The sequence below is a fragment of the Lissotriton helveticus genome, chromosome 10, assembly GCF_964261635.1.
Source record: "Lissotriton helveticus chromosome 10, aLisHel1.1, whole genome shotgun sequence".
NCBI classification, from domain to species: Eukaryota; Metazoa; Chordata; class Amphibia; order Caudata; family Salamandridae; genus Lissotriton; species Lissotriton helveticus.
Genome location: NC_136071.1, coordinates 695,743,804 through 695,759,928, shown reverse-complemented (window position 1 = coordinate 695,759,928; position 16,125 = coordinate 695,743,804).

The window sequence follows — 16,125 nt, the reverse complement described above, 5'->3', positions numbered from 1 at the left end:
GTCATGTCTTGTGGCCCTAAGTGCAGGGCCCTATCAACCCTGTTAATTGGTCACAATACTCTTGACTAGTACAAGTTCCTTCCCTTATCTGGGTATTTCTTTCTTTTCCCAAGGGTCATAGTCTTTAAACATCTGTCATCAAACAATGACATTTTCTTCAGCCAGCGGGTCCCTAGACTGTCTTCCCCAACCCCTGGGTGGTAGATTCCTAGACATATTGCTAAACATATATAAATCCCAGTGCCATCCAATTGCCATGTACGGTGCAGAGTTATGGGGTATTTCCAACTGTAAAGTAATCCAGCAAGAAGAAAACAGATTTCTAAGGAGACTGCTTGCACTTCCCATCTCTGCTGCCAATTACATCATTCATAAAGAACTGGGGCTGAGATACCTGGAAGACTTTATGGTTATTAATACGGAAAAACCCTGAGTCCACCCTAACAAGAGACATAATACTGGATTGCCTCTCCCTGGATAAAGGTTTGCAAATCCCCTGGATTAGTTATGGTAGGACCATTTACAGTTGGATCAGGATGGAATACTTTTTCCGGGATCCCTCCATCTTTATTTCACTAACAAAAGGAGCGTGACGTAGGCTTTTTTCCAGCTCGAGGAGTCCAAGCGGCTCAGAAGTCTCTAGATATGTCCAAAGGTCATAAGATATTTGGATTTATATGACACTGATAACTTCACTAATTATCTATGGACTGCTCACTGCAGATGGGATTGTTCACTCTTATTTTGTTTTAGATCAGGCTCTGTTAAGTACCTGTTATGCTTTCCTCTGGGCTATACACAGCATCTTAATTCCATATCTGTATCCGTGTGATGATGTTTCTAAACAGACTATGCTTCATTTGATCTTTTTCTGTACATTATACTCACAATATTCCAAGTTGTTTTAACTCCTATTTTAACAAAGTACTGTCATGGCCTAAATCAATGCAGACCCGCTTTTAGATTCTTATTACTTTTACATAATGATGAAGTGTCTTAATGTGGACACATTTTTAAAGGCTGCCACGCGGGCACTAACTTTGATGCGCTGATGACATATGCTGCTGTAATTTAGTACTGGATGAGCTATTTTATCTTTCTAGCTGAGGCATTTTATGTATTGGTCAAATCTTAATATAAATTGTTATGATGTAAAATCTTTTTATCATTTTCTGTTCGTGAAAAAAACTTTTATGGCTGCTACAATGCTGCTGAATAAAGTTTTGAATTGAAGTGTGCTAGATTGTTAATTACACATAATGGAAATCTGACTTTAGGGTTGTAAAATGGGAAAGTGTATTAGGATGAATTATAATTTTATTCAAAGTCATAATTGTGGGGCAGACTTGAGAAAGGTATGTGGTGCTTTTAAGGGTTTGGAGAAAATAGATAAATATGTTTCATAGTAATTTGAAATAGAGATTGCTCTGCAAAGTGGAACTCACAAACCAAAGAAGAACACCATGCATCATCAACCCTGAATCCGAAAGATTCAAGAAGACCAAAGACGAAGTAGCTTGAAAGTTAATGGGACTAACACCCAATCTCATGGTCCTGTTCGAATACAATGGGGCAGTGATATATCTTGATCCGAATAAAACAACAGAGTAACGAACAAACTCATATTTAATCAAAGTTCTACCTTCAACCCAGGCAGTTAGCTTAACTCTGCACCACAATAACACTACACACAGTCTCCTAGCAACCGGTAGGACATATAGGGCGTGGCTGATATAAGTCTGGAGCAATGCAATTAGAGCTGGGCTCTTCAACTCAAAGTGAGTAAAATCCATGCACATTTTAATAAGAATCAAGATGAATATGTGCAAGGGGAATGTATTATTCTGAGAGTTAACAAGAAAAGTCATCAACATTCATTTCATTTTCATTTCAAAAGCTTTATTCGATCATTTGAAAAAAACTATCATAAAAGCACATATAATACATCAATAATACAAAACATTTGGTGAAATATTAAAAGTTATACAATCAATAAAAGAGAGGGGCGGCAAAATAAGCAAGGGCTGCTAATTTTGCTGGAAACAATGCATTTGCTTTTAGGTTAAAAGGCCATACTTTTCCTGGTGGACACAGATTTCAGAATAAATATCGCTGTGAAAAAACACACATCCGGTTCTTCAAGTGCAAATAAAAGCCTCATAGCAGTTTTAACAGTTGACACAGCATATTTTTCAATAAGCGGTTTAAGGTAGGCAATACGGAGATGCAAATACAAAGGACAAAGTAGCAAAAAGTGCTCCGTGCTCTGCTTCGAAAACCCATCACATGGGCAGGGTGTTGACGTATACTTTTTTATCAGGGGGAAAGCCACCAGATTATGGACAATACCTAATCGTAATCTGGTAAGGACGTACTGGTGGGATTGCTTGGTAACCACTTTTAAATACTTAGAATAGCCGAAGCTTGCCTGATTATTAGAGTGATAAAATTGGTATGTTACATACAGGCAAGTGGCATCCCTACGTAACTTGGCTTTAGCCCCCAGATATACTTGTTTGAGCTCCTTTTTTGAAATATCAGTAGCACTAATGGGGTCCAAAAAAACATTGAAATCGAATACATCCCTAAATGTTGTTATGGCGTAATTAAGCCATGGGATCAGACTATGTTTATCCAAATGGAGGCAGTCTTGAATGATTATTCTGGTAAAGCCAGTTTCCTCCTTGGCCCAGATAGATCTCCAGGCCATTAGTGGTCTTAAACCTATGAGATCAGTCAAGAATTCCAACCCAACCTCTTGGTGAACCAGCCCAGTAGAGGCAGAGGTTGGAAGGCAAAGAAGTCTCTTTAGAAAGTTGTTTTCCTCCACTTGCAGATCTCCATGGCAACAATGTCCCCAAACACCTGAGCCATAAAGTGCCACTGAAGCACATCTAAGGCGATGGATACGCAACATGTCCCATATACGACGACTTCCTAGTTTAGAAGCAAATTTAAAAACACTGAAGGTGCCTCTGCCCATCTTAGCCTTGACATTATGTATTTCCTGTGCCCACGTGCCCTTACTGTTGAAAGTGATGCCCAGGTAGCAGAATTTATCTACCACTTGGATTTTTTGGTTCTCAAACTGGAATGATCTTAGTTTCCTTACCTTCTTTCCACAAGCCATATTAAAAGTTTTAGAGTTATTCATTTTTAGTTTCCTCCCCTGAATAAAGTCAAAAAATGTGTCCATTAGTCTCTGCAGACCGACCGGTGTTCTAGATAGTAGGACTGTGTCGTCTGCATAGAGCAACACGGGGATCAATTGGCCCTCAACAGTTGGTGCATCAGCATTGACTAATCTTAGCTCGGAGTCCATGGCGTTAATAAAAAGGGAGAAAAGTAAACGGGCAAAGACGCAGCCTTGCCTAATACATGAATTGACCTTGATGTTATTGGTACATTCCCCTGCTTGGCCAAATCGAATGTGGGCCGAATTACTATATAATCTAGCCAGGAAATAAATAATTGCAGCCGGTGCACCCATATCTAATAACGTGGTCCACAATAGGGCGTGGTCCACCAAATCAAATGCGCTGGAGAGGTCCGCAAAGCAGGGGAATAATGCGCCCTGCTTGGCGCGTGTGTATTTACCTATAATAAGGTCTAGGTTAATACACTGCTCGATGGTACCGAGGCCCTTACGAAACCCAAATTGGGAATCTGCAAGGATGCCATTCGCCTCTGCCCACTCTTCCAGTCGCAACAAAAGCACCCTGCTCATTATTTTTTAGGAGGAGTCTAGGAGGGAGATAGGGCGATAGTTCTTGGCCTCGCCTCTTTCTCCTTTCTTGTAAATTGGTATGATTATAGACTCACCCCATGTTAATGGGGTGCTTTCCATAACTGCCGCCTTGAAGACCCTGGTCAAAAGGGGGCCCCATAACAAAGTGCCCGCTTTATAAAGATCAATCGGCACTCCGTCAGGCCCAGGGGCCTTCCCTCCTTTACTTTTCTGAATAGCATTAACCACCTCTAGGTTTGTAATATGGAGGGGTAGGTTTGGGCCGAAGACTACAGCCCTTGGACATATGGTGGCTTCCCCCCCCCCCCCGGGTTAAAAATACTAGTAAAAAAGGCAACCCAGTTTTCCTCACTAACCTGGGCAGATAATACTGGGAAATCCTCCTTCTGTAAAAGGAAGGGGCTATTCACTGTGTTCCAAAAAAGCTTGCTATCCCGGAACTCTACCGCTTTCGAGAGGTTGTCCCAAGCTTCTTCCCGTAGCTCTTGCTTCCTACGTAACAGATGGTCTTTGTAGTTTGCCCTAAGGCATTTAACTGCTCCTTTGTCCCTGGGACGGGTAGAAAGCGCTTTCTTTAGTTCTTGTAGGGACTTTGTACAGGCCCCATCGAACCAACCTACAATACCCCTTGACCTACTGACCTTGGTAATAGTTAGAATCTTTTTAATTAACTCGTTTATTTTCACGAAGTCGACAAGGATGCATACAGCGCCTGCATTAACATCAAAGCAGCGCTGCAGCTCCTGGAGACTCGCAGCCACAATTTTGGTCGGCGACTTCTCTGAGTTGTCCCGGCACCATTTAATCCTGATGCCATTTGGCCTACATGGGATTATTTCATCAACAGTCCTTCGGGGGGCTTGGACCTTCTTCCCCCAGATGGACGTAGACATAGTAATGCCATTATGATCACTAAGGGCCACATCTACAATTTTCGGGATAGCACAGAGAATGCTGATGTTCTCAGAGACCAACAAGTGATCAATGACAGTGTCTGAATTCCTCCCTACAAAGGTCGGGACGGGGTTGTCCTTGCTATCATTTGCGGGCACATAGATTAATAGTTCTAATTTGAGCATTAAGGTGTTGAGTGACTCTCCATAAGGGGTGTGAATAAAATGAGCCCGGTCCTCCCCTTTATCCCCATCAAATCCACATACATTCGTAAATGAGAAGGGGCACGTAGGGATATTAAAGTCCCCCCCCCAGATGAAATCAAAAGGGACAGGGTTGGCCCTACATAGTTTGTCTACTGCAGTCTCAAGAACGTTAACTACTGTGAAGCTGGAGGAATCAAACACGTTGTTGTAGTGGTTGATTAGCAAAACATTACGGCCCCCGCTTTGCTGCAGCCAAAGCATTTGTGAGTGGAACCCAATAGTTATATAAGATTTAACTTGTACCAGCAAGCTCACAGACAATAATATCACAAGCCCACCTTTGGCCCTTCCCATGGTTGATCCCTGCGCCAGACAGTTGAAGGAGACATACCCATCAAAATGAATCTCTTCCGTGGACCACGTCTCTTGTAGACAGAGTATATCATGGTTAGTTACAAACTCCCTCCAGCCCAGTGACTCTTCCTTTTGCCGCCATCCGGCAATATTCCAGCTCACTAATTTATACCCAGTACCATGGTCTCCCTCATCCAATCCTGTGTTCTCCCCCGTAGGCGTGTGAAGGAAAGTAATTTTCTTTGGGGCCTCCGAACTATGGGATTGCTTATCGCACAGGGGGTAGTGGGTGTCAGGTGAATTGTTCCTGGTTGGACTACAACCGTTGGCATGCACTCCACAGGGTCATACTCTGTTTGTTTAATACTCCCCACCAAAACTTCTGTATTCGAGTCTGAACTTCCCCCCATGGATGACAACAGTGCGACAGGGATAGTCAGTCTACTGCATCAAGGCAGCTAAAACGGTTGTAATCACAAAAGGGAGCACAGATTGGCATAAGGTCTGATCTACTGTCAAATCTCCTACTTCTTCCCCTACGGTCGACCCTTGTCCAATCATCAGTGTCTTTCCCATATGCCATGCGGTTTGGAGTGTAGAAGAATGACAGCGGCAAAGTCTGGATAGTGGAATCGGGTGACCTATTAAAACCAGCACAAATATGGGAGACAGTTCTGGGGTCCCTAAAGTTTACTGTTATGCAGTCCCCGTTTATAGTTTTTACTGACTTACCCAACCAGGGCAACCTTCTTATCATTATAATCTCACTAGATAAGTAGGCCGGCAGGGGGTCTGTTCCAGTTTAACCATTTAACAACCTTACTTTTTAGGGAGCCGTAAGATTCACCTTCGCCCTCTTCTAGGGCAGGGGCGCCTGCCAAAACCACCATATAACAGTTAGCTTCCGGTGGAAAGTCCGGTAGCCGGGGTCTACTGACACTACACTCTTTTACCAGCGCAGGCGGTGCAAGCTTACCGCTATCTGCGTTCCCAGGGTTATCACTACCACTAGGCAAGGGGGCAGGAATCTGCCTAGGGGGAGCCTGATGGACCGGGTTAGAGCCTGGTAAACCAGGTGGTCTACAATTAATGATGGGGGCTCTGCTATCTACAGGGGGTGGAACCCCCCCTGGTTGGCAATCAGGGATCGTAACTGCGCCCGGCTTATTGGCCACCTTTGAGTTTGCTACTAGAGCAGATGTTACATTCTCAATTTTAGCCAGTCTAAGTTCTATTTGTTCCATTTTGGCTTCTAAGGGATATAGGATAGATTTAAATAACGCTCCCAGGCTTTCAATGGTCAACTCGGTCCCGGGCTGAGTTTGCAAATGAGGGGCAGAGGAGGGCAAAGTTAAATCCACCATCCCATTTACAGATAATTGTAACCCCGTTATAAGGCCACCGGGATTGAGACCACCACTCTGACGCTTGGCTATTTTAGCTTTACTCCCATCTTTCTTGTTGTAAACCCGTTTCCTTATAGGGATAGCTCCTTCTTTAGCCCCTTGGCGCAAAGTACTAATGACAGTAGCCCCAGGTTTGGTAGGTGTAATCTCATGATTATCAAGGATTAAGTCCATTTCGGGCAAGATTTCATTGCCAGAATATCCAAATCCTGCGAATCATGCTCATCCACTCCAGGGGTAATGTCTTGCTCTGTTATACAGGACACTGTAATAGCCTTATCCAGGATCTTATCAGGCGTTTTAGCGTTGGCAATTGCTCCCAAGGAAGATCTTTTAGTAGCAGGAATTTCAAGCGACATACGTTTTTCCATAAATGATATCTCTTTATCAACTAGGGAGTTTGCTCTGATTAAAAATGTTTCCATACCTCCCGCAGTAGGGCCCCCAGCAAGCGTTGACTTACTCCTTAGTTCGCGCCCTGACATAATTCACAAAGTTAATGGTGGTGTTACAATACCAGGACCAAGAGGGGTGGGCCGGTCCGGTCCTGATCGGTCAGGAACGGGCAGAAACGGGCCCGCCCTTGGCCCGGGCTTAGCCCCGGGCTTAGTCCCGCGCGCGTCCCGCGTGCGCGTAAAGGTTACTCATTGATAAGGGCGAAGGCGCAGGAGGGGGCAGGAAGAGGACCAGCTGCGGCCGATCAGCGCCGCTGAGCAGGCTGGTCCTCGCAGTCCCGCCTCTGTCCGTTTGTGGGGAAGGTGATTTTGAGGCAGGTCCTCGGGCTCCCGGCAAACTCCCAACGAAGATGTCAAGGCACCCACGAGCGGCTCCCGCGAAGCGGGGGCCGCGAGAAGTAGCGTGGTGATCAGGAAACAAAGCAACAGGCTCCGCCGCACTGGAAACCCTCCAAAGTTGCACAGGAAGGCTCTCCCACCAGGTGCGTGCTCCGCTCTGTCTTTTCAGCAGGAGGGGGCGGGAAGAGGACCAGCTGCGGCCGATCAGCGCCGCTGAGCAGGCTGGTCCTCGCAGTCCCTCCTCTGTCCGTTTGTGGGGAAGGTGATTTTGAGGCAGGTCCTCGGGCTCCCGGCAAACTCCCAACGAAGATGTCCAGGCACCCACGAGCGGCTCCCACGAAGCGGGGGCCGCTAGAAGTAGCGTGGTGATCAGGAAACAAAGCAACAGGCTCCGCCGCACTAGAAACCCTCCAAAGTTGCATCAACATAATTTAGATAGATCTGAGAAACGAACCATGCTAATCAACTTTACTAACGAAATCCAATGGGCAGATTCACTAAAATATAGCACAAGGCAGTGCAGCAGCTTTGTGCTTAGGTACAGAGCTGTGCTGGGGCATGTTTGCTATAAATTGGCTGCTGCTGTGCTGGCATACAAGCAGGTTGCCCAGCGCCTTGCGCACACCTTTGCCAGGAACATTGGTGCAAAGGTGTATTCCCGATGTTTAGCACAGGTTTCGTGTGGGACTGCAACACTTCCAGTACAAATTCCAAAGCTTAGACAACTTTAACAACTTTGCACATTTTTGATTGGTGCTGTACAATGCAGGACACAAGCAATGTGGGGTGTGTTTGAAGAAAATCTATTTCTCCAACTATGCACCTGCTTTAAGGATGCCTTATTTGTGTAAGCAAGTTTTAATAAATAAGGCTTTGCCTCCAAACACATGGGCGATTGCAGTGGGATTTCCAAGGAACACTCCTGTGACGCCCGCTTGACCCAAAGTGTTGCAGAGCTGGACAAAGCACTTTGGTCATTTTTTCAGAGCAAAAATGCATTTGCACTGGAAATAAGTACCCTGTGTAGACTTTGCGCTGCTTGCATCTCTTTCTGTGACTTCAGAGTGGCAAAAGTCTTACTAAATCTGTCAATCTGTTTCCGGGAGGAAATATTAGAGCGTTACACAACTAGTTACATAAATGGTTCAATAGAATGTGCAAGCATTTGATGCAATTTTGCTTATAGCAATCCATCCTTCCCTCCTTCTGCCCTTGTTTTCTTCCTCATCCTCTACAGCCTCAGCTGTACACGTCTAGCCTGGCAGGATGTTTTGGTTCTATGTTTAGAGTCTCTTATTTCATTATGATCTAAGAGCAATTGCAGCTATGTCTCCATTACAGTGATTCATTCGTACCACAATTAGGTTGAGCCGTGGAAATTAAAGCTAATTTGGACCTGCTAATGTTAAATGAAAGGGTAAACTGTCTGGAATAATACATGTGATCAGTTGGCTTAGTGTTGTCCGAATGGCAGATAACCTGCAAATGTTAAAACGGCTTACTATGTATGAGAAAACAGGTACCCACCGCTTTGAAGTGTGCGGAACACAAGATGGCTGTGCTTTATAAAAAATGATTAAATAAAATTTGCAAGAAGTACTGAATTATTGCCCATATGATTCGTTCCTTCTTTTCTTTATTATTCACTTCTTCTTTTTCTCGCTCAGTCCTTACCTTTCTTTCAATACCTTCCTCCTTCCTTCTTTCCTATCCATACTTCATCCCTTCCTCTTTCCTTCCGTCCATCCCTTTTCCTCCCTTCCACCCTCCTTTCCTTTCTTGGCTCATTCTGCCCTTCCTCGCTGACCGCTGTGTAGACCTCAGCTGCAAATGTCTGGATTGACGGGTCATTTGGTTTCTATGTTTAGAGAAAGCTATTCCATTGTTTTCTTAAAGCCACTGTAGCTAAGTCACCATTGCAGTGATTGATTGATACCACAATTGGGCTGAGTCATGGAAACTAAAACGAATTTCGGCCTGCTGATGTCAAATTTAAGGTATGCGGTGCATGACACATTCATTCATTTAGCATGTTATTCTCGGAATTGCAGTTAAATCCACATTTAAGGGAAAATAATGCTTTCGTACTGACTTGCTTACATTTAGTACATAGTTTGTTGTCTATAGATGCCGTAGAGAAGACAATTCTTAAAATAAAACAATTGTTAACCACATACTTTTTTCAGTACTGTGCAGCAGCGTTGCTTTAAGGATTGTGGGGAGCCCAGGGAAGACGCATTTTAGGATCCCCTGTTTGAAACATCTTTGAATTGAATTACCCGTTTTCTGCTATTCCAAACCCCATGGAGCTTAACAAAATTGAAGCACAAATTGAAGGCTGAAATACAGAAATAGACAAAAGCAAAACAGAGAAAATCGCTTTCAAATGTGGTAAAGGGGGTAAGCACATTTTAAAAAGGGAATATTTATTGACACTCTGTGTCCTAGTAAACAGCTATTCATGTAAAATACCACTTCAGATCAAATCAAATCAAATCAAATTTAGCTTTATTCGATTTATCTGCAGAAATCATAAAAGCATACAAGTACATTTTATACAACAAATTTAAAAAGTTTTCCCCATCGAAAAGTTTATAAAAAATCTATAAAACAGTTTTCCATATGTAAAAAGTCAATGATGAAGATGTGACCGGAGGCCTCATGTTAAAGCGTCTAGTAAAATTTAAACATGTAAGGCTTACATCAAAGAATTTCTGTATTTCATCACTGACATTAAAAAGCGAGAAACAACAAAGATGACATACACCTCATCTAACAAGAGTAACTTCAAATAAGCATTTTTACATGTTCTTATGCCCCAGCGTTTAAGCAGAGGTAAGAGGAACAATTTCCTTGGGGCAGAATACAGATTACAGAAGAACATAATATGAATATTACTTTGTGGTGAATGATCATCGCATGGGCAAATTAGATTCGGCGAAATCCAATCATTTTGTTTTGGAAGAGTGACCATACGGAAGAAAGTGCCTAAACGCAGCCTGGTAAGAAGCATACGAGGATAAGGTGCAGTTTCAGTCCTGAGATACAATTGTAAACCTTCAATAGGGGTAATTTTTTGGTAACTCAGGGTGGTATTTTTGAGTTTCTCGGTGTCCCATCTAACGCTTTCCAGGTGTGTGATTAAAAGTTTTTTGAGAGCTGGCCTAGACAAATGTTCTAGAGACTCTGGGTCATCATAGTATTCAGGATGTCCAATTTTAGAGAACATCAGCCGGACGTGTCGTAGCCATTTGATTTTGGATGCAGCATCCAGGTTCATACAATCCGTGATGAGTTCTCTATTAAATTGGCATTCCATAGTGGTCCAGATTTTGTGCCAAAGCAAGCACGGTGATAGCTTTATAGTGTCGCTAAGGTATTTGAGGCCAGTCTCAATGTGGGTAATAAAAGTTGAAGTAAATTTACTCACACCTAGTAAATAGCGAATAAAAAGATTCTCACAAATTTGGAGTGAGGACACATTTTCAAAGCCCCATAGGCCTGCTCCATAAGTGACTGTCGCTACACACTTGGCTTGGTAGATCTGTAACATCTCGGGAGTTGGTTTGCCCCCGATTTTAGCTGCAAAAGTTCTCAGGGCCCCAATAGCACGGGTAAAGGCAAGCTTCCTAGCAGATACTGCATGTTTCCAAGCTCCTTTCCTCTCAAAAACAACACCCAAATAACAAAAAGTGTCTGTACTCTCAATTCTTTGCTCGTCGAGATATATCGAACATTGTGGCCTTTTGTTTTTTTGGGTGCATGGCATGGAAAAAGTTTTGGAGATGTTCACTTTCAAATTTCTTTTCCCCATGTAGGATGAGAATTCACTTACCGCTCTCTGCAACCCTAGCTTAGTCCTAGACATAATTGCCGCGTCATCGGCATATAATAGGATGGGTACAGGCCTACCATTGACGGCTGGGTAGTCACTTGGCAGATTTATTAAATGCTCTACAATAGAGTTAATATAAAAGCTAAATAGAAGGGGCGCAAGTATGCAGCCTTGCCTAACCCCTCTATTTATGGCAAATTTCTGAGTACATTGCCCCTGGATCCCGAACCTCACTCTGGCACCGGCATCTCTGTACAGTTCTTTTATGAATACGACGATGATAGGGTCCACCCCAATAAGTTCCAATGTTGACCAGAGCTGCAGATGATCCACACAATCAAATGCTGAGCTAAGGTCAACAAATGTGACAAACAGGTCCCCTTTTTTGGCCTCAGTATATTTGGAAATCAATAAGGACAGGTTTAAACATTGTTCCTGGGTACCCAATCCCTTTCGGAAGCCATATTGGAGTTCCGAGATGACCTTTTTTTCTGTCTCCCAGTGCTGAATTCTCTTAAGGACGATCCTTCCTGCGATTTTCATGAGGCCGTCTAGTAACGATATAGGACGGTAGCAAGCAGGATCGTCCCTATTTCCCTTTTTAAAGATGGGCACTACAATTGCGTCTGACCAGGTGTTAATTAAGCCGCATTTGTTTCCCATATTTAAAACGTTAGTTAACAGGGGAGCCCAGAATTCCAGATTTGTTTTATAGAGATCCACTGGTGTGTGGTCGGGGCCAGGGGCTTTCCCTGGGGGGCTTTCCCTGATTGCATTTTCAACTTCTACGGTGGTAAAGACCAGATCAATTGGGTATGGGGATACTGGGGGGGTCACTTAACTGATAATCCTGAGTTGATTTATTCAAGGATGAGATTACCTTTTGTTGATTCTGGGTGTCCCCCTGGCTGTTGGTGTAAAGTTTGCCATAGTGTTCTACCCAGAGCTCTGCCGTGATTGCTACATCTATGCAATTGTCAGTATCTTTTGTGTTGTATACTGATCTTATAACTTTCCAGAAGAGGTTAGTGTCCTTATTCCTGGCAGCTTCCCCCAAAGCTTCCCAGGCCTCCCTTTTCATAGTTGCTTTCCGATGATTAATTTCCCTCTTATACTCTCGTCTGGCCTGGGAAATTTGAACCCTGTTTTTCGGAATGGTATTTAAAGCTTTCTTCAAATTCTTTAGGGCAGCTGTACACCTAGAGTCAAACCACCCGCATGCGTGTTTCCCATTCTTTTTGTGGCTCTTGGTTAAAATATTTTTTATGTACAGCTGGATATTAGCGAAAGCTGCCATAATCGCCTTAGGATCAATATCTTCTTCTAAGCAGACAAATATGTCTGCAAAGCAAGATGATATGAAGTTGTGAAAGAAGATTGTGGGGTTCAATTTCTCCCACTTTATCACATAGCCGTTTATCTTTGTTAAGGTGACCTCTAGTGGATAAAGTGGACCGCTAGATTCCTTTGCTTTCTCCTCTGAGAGCCTAACCCCAAAGGTAATAGGGTAATGATCGCTCATTGGGTCATCCCCTATCTCCCAAAAAGTTATAAAATTGGGTTTAGTGGGGGATATCAGTGCAAAGTCGATTGTAGTTTCACAGCCTCTTCCATTATATGTTGGGGCAAAGGGAACTGGGGGGGAGCATGCCTGATTAATGAAGGTAAGATCAAAAGAGAATATAATACTGTTAAGGAGAGACCCCAGATTGGTGTGTGAGAAGTGGAAAGGGCCATCCTCCTCATGATCTGTAAGGCCGCACAAACCTAACTCAGAAAATGGGCAGATGGCACAATTGAAGTCTCCCACCCAGAGAACTGTATGGTCTCCCGTGTTTTGATCTCTCACTTTATGGATGTGGTTTGACATTTTGTTCAAAATCAATTCCATTTCATTTACTGGCATATTGTTATAAAAATTCACCAGTATGACCTTTTGTGTGGTGCCCCATTTAAATGAAAGGATTTGGAAATATTGGTCAGAGTGGAAGTTATATACCTTAATATCCCCTACATTCGAGGTGTATATGCACAAACCCCCTTTATTGCGACCCTTTGAAGAGGGCGCAGCGGGTGAATGGAATGTTCGATACCCCATAATGTGCCTTTCCTCTGCAAGCCAAGTTTCTTGCAGGCAAAGTATGCCATGCTTCTGCACGGTCTCCAACCAAGGTGTGTGCATGATCTTATTGCCCAGACCTGCTACATTCCAGGATAACAGTGAATGCTTTAATTCGCTAACTTCCTGATGTGTTTGGCCCCCGTTCCCCGTTACGTCTACCGGGACTTGGGAATGTACCCTATCTAGATGTTGTGTGGCCCGCACTGAGAGGGGGCGCTGAACAGGGCAGGGTTGTTCCACAACCAAATGGTTCGGATTGTTAACAATAAGTGGTGATTTATCACTACTACTGGCATTCATTCAGATCACGAATTCCATTGCATTTATTGTCTATGCACAGCCAGTTGCAGCTGAAGGAGTACCGGTGAACCAAAGACAATAATGAAACACCTAAGCGAACCCAATACCAACTCTGGCTTCCCGCCATTAACCTTTGTATTAGCTAAGAGATCCTAATAGCATAGGCATTATTCTGGCAAAAGGTGATAATTTCTCTTACGACACACTTTAAAACTAATGTCTGTGTATTTTTTATTTTTTTTGGTAAACATACCACATTTCGGCTTTGGACCTCTTTCGAGCATGATGATGTACTAAAGGCTAAGGGGTATCTTTTTTCAGGTTCAGTTGCATTCTATTGGGATGCTAGGCAGGTCCATCTATAAGACACTGTTTGATCTTGGGCCGAGGTTGAGTCCATTAGTTGAATGCTTGACTGTCCAATTCTGATTTAGAGGCTTCCGGGATTACAGGTAGTGTAATCCTGCCCTCACTTCTGGGTCACGTGTAATTATCAGACACCACGTCTCTTCCGTTTGAAATATCAATGGTAAATTCGGGATAGGTTGGAGAACGAGGAGGTCTGTGGGAATTAAATAGGGGCTAGCATTGTAGGCAGTTGTGTTTTTCAATGATTCCGAGGTTTAAAATTTATTCTGGACTTCACTAGGCGCCAGTCGGGAGGTGATATTTTTTGACAAGTTAAGACACATTTTGGTTACCTGGATTTGAAGTATTTGCAGGCTGTCAGTGAGATTACTTAGTAGACCCGAGTAAATCGCATTAGAGTTTTCTAGGCCTGTCAACCCAGTCACCTAGTCATCTCACCCGCAGTGAGCAGTTTGCTGACATAGACATTTTTTCAGCGCATTTGATTGATGGTTTATTGAGGCACAATTAGCATTTTCCTCAGAAAAATTGTTTAAAGAGTGACTAAAGAGTACAGATGAGCACGTATAGACTGGGAGATTACATATGGCGTAAATGAACCCTGTTGTGCTGGCACACCCACAGGTATGTGTTCTTGGCAGTATTGGTACATCTTTGTTTACAGAACAGGAACTATGGGTATTCTGTCCCTCAGGTTCACCACACTGTACCTATGCCCCGTTTGTGTAATCATATTTCAGTTTCTAATATTTGGATGCCTGTGGTGGTACATCGGTTCAAATCTAAAGTACATAGAGACTATCTCGGAGAAGCCTGTTTTTGATTTGCCTGTTGTTTCCTTGAAGGTGTGGATTGGGCTAAGACAGTGGAGGGATTGTGAAATGGAGTGGTTTCTAGGAGCCAATGGCAGAGTCCTTTCTAGGAGCCAATGGCCCATGAAGGTCTTATCAGAAGAGATTGCATAAGAGATGACCTGCAAGGCTGAAGGTGGGCAAACACCACCCAGGTGGATAGCAACTTGACCTTGGAAATGCAGTTCTAGTCATCTGTGTCAGATGCACATTGCTGCTGGCAGTGCTCAGTGGGTTAGGAAGCAAGAAGTCTGAGAAGTTAATTGAGTAGTTTGGTACCAGATGGGGCATAGAGCACAGCCAGTGTATGGGTAGGTGTTAGACCTGGAATTTCTTGGCGTGATTACCCCTGACTTTTTGCCTCTACCTCCTCTATTTTTGATGCTGGAATAGATGTTTTGGGCACTTTCCCACTGCTGATCAGTGTCAAAGTTCAAGGGCTCCCTGTGTAAAGAATAATGGTAATTGGTTGTCCATGATTGGTATGTTTGCCTTACTAGTAAAGTCCCTAGTAAAGTGCACCATGTGTGCCAGGGCTGGTAATGCAAATGCTACTAGTGGGCCTGAAGCACTAATTGTGCCACCCACACAAGTAGCCTTACAGAGAGAAACTCAGGACTGCCATTGCAGTGCCTGCACGCAGTTTGGTAAACTGCCATGTTGTTCTGACAAGTGCACTCACTTGCCAGACCTGGCCCTTCGCTTTCTATGCACATCAGACACCCCTTTGGTAGACCCAAGGTACCCCCTGGGCAGGGTGCAGTGTATGTGAAAGGTAGGGCATGTACTGAGGTGTGTACCATGTCCTGATAGTGAAATAATCTCCATTTCGCTTTTCACTGTTGAAGGGCCATCTTGGAGGTGAGACAGCAACAAGTTGATCTGCATCTGGAGTTTAAGGGGAGGAGTAGCCCTTAGAGGTGAAGAGGTCTGGGTTGCTGTCCTAAAACAATGGTCCCATCTCCTGCTGAGTGATTGAGAATGCAGACCCCCACTAATCAAAGGAAGAAGGTGTCACTGGCAGGGAGGCACCCAGAACTGGTTTGAACAGGGGTCAGTGCTCCCCTGAGCACAAAGACTTTGAAGACATTTAGGGGTATAACTATGAAAGCTGAAACCGCTGAACTTTGGAGAAATGGATTGATCAAGTTTGAACAAGACCAAAGCTACTTTGTGGTCAAGAGGAACCTTTGCCAAGCAAGAAATAACTGAAGAGACTCAAGGAAAGGCTGACCCTTGCTGTGTG